This window comes from Echinops telfairi, unplaced genomic scaffold (assembly GCF_000313985.2).
Source record: "Echinops telfairi isolate 266 unplaced genomic scaffold, ASM31398v2 ScPeMD7_29;HRSCAF=101, whole genome shotgun sequence".
NCBI lineage: Eukaryota > Metazoa > Chordata > Mammalia > Afrosoricida > Tenrecidae > Echinops > Echinops telfairi.
In genome coordinates, this window is record NW_022103926.1 from 5,524,775 (window position 1) to 5,526,395 (window position 1,621).

Consider the following 1,621-nt stretch of genomic DNA (forward strand, 5'->3'; position numbering starts at 1 on the left):
TGTAGCCATCGATCTTCATGTAGTAGCACTTCCAGCCCTCTTCACTTTCAATGAGCATGGTTGTGTCATTTCCGTAACAGAAGGTTGTTCACCAACTTTCCTCCAAACCTGGTGCCACATTCTTCCTCGTATAGTTCAGTTGCTCAGATTATTTGCTCATCTTACAGATGGAATACATATTGAATACATATCGTGACAGAATCCAACCCTGCCGCACACCTTTCCTGATTTTTTTTTTACACCTTTCTTGATTGTAAACCACTCGATAGCCCTTTGTCCGTCTTGAACGGCTGCCTCTCGGTTGATGGACATGAGGACAAGGAAAAGTTTTGGCATTCCCATTCTTTCCAATGTTATCGATAGTTGGTGTTTGTTTGTTTTTTTAAATGATAAACAATAGCTTGAAAATGGCTCATTAAATTATGATACTACCTTGCAACTCCTCCCCTCCTCTGTCAGTTTGTTGTAATGTTGTGCTTGTATGTTCCTGTGATGCTGGAAGTTATGCCGCTGGTATCTCACACACTAGCAGAGTCCCCCGCTCCCCCCCATGGCTTCCAGGCTAAGACAGATCACGGAGAGGGAAAAGGCGGTCTGAGGGATTAGCCCCTGAAAACCTTCTGAAAATCAGTAGAACACTGTCCGATACAGGGCTAGAAGAAAACCTCTCAAGTTAGAAGGTACTCAAAATAGAACTCAGGAAGAGCTCTGTCCCCAAATTAGAGCCGTCTTAAATGATACGACTCTGAATGAGGAAAACAACTACAATGCGATCATAACTGGAGTGTGAATGACATCAAGAACCGCATACAGCAAACGGTCCTTAAAAAGACAAGGTCTAAGAGCATGTCCAAAAAGACTCTGAAACTGTCCGTGAACATCAAGTTGCTAAAGCAAAGGGAACACATGCTAACAACAAAAAAGCTCAACAGAGTCTTTCAAAAGGCAGCTTTCGAAGACAAAGTATCATAAAAAAATATGCAAAGACGTTGAGTTAGAAAACAACAAAGAAATAGCACGGCGTATCTCAAGCTGAAAGAATTGAAGGAAAAAATCCAGCCTCAAGTTGTTACATTGAAGGATTCTATGGACAAAATATTGAACGACGCAGGAAGCCTCAAAAAGACATGCTAAAGAAGGCACTGTACCAAAAAGAATTGGCAAAGTTTCAGCTAATTCAAGGGTAACACACGATAAAGAACTGACGGTATTACAGGAAGAAGTTCAAGCGATGCTGAAGACATTCGTGGAAAACAAGGCTGCAAAAGAGCAATGGAGATGTTTCAACAAAACTGATGCAGGAGTAACAGCACTGGCTAGTTTAGGCCAGAGTTCATTAACAGCCTCTGATATGCAGATGAAATTTAGAAGATGGCTACCTAACTGTGCCCATCCCAAAGACAGGTGACTCAACCGAATATGGAAACTATGAATCAATCTTGTTAATTGATCACATGCAAGCAAAATTTTTTTAAAAATTATTTTTGCAAGCAAAATTTGAAGATGGTTTGTTAAATGTTTGCAGCAGTACACTGACAGGGGGCTGCTACAGTCCTCAAACTATGGCCCGCAGGCCACATGTGGCCCGCCGAGAACATTTATCCGGCCCGCTGGGTGTTTT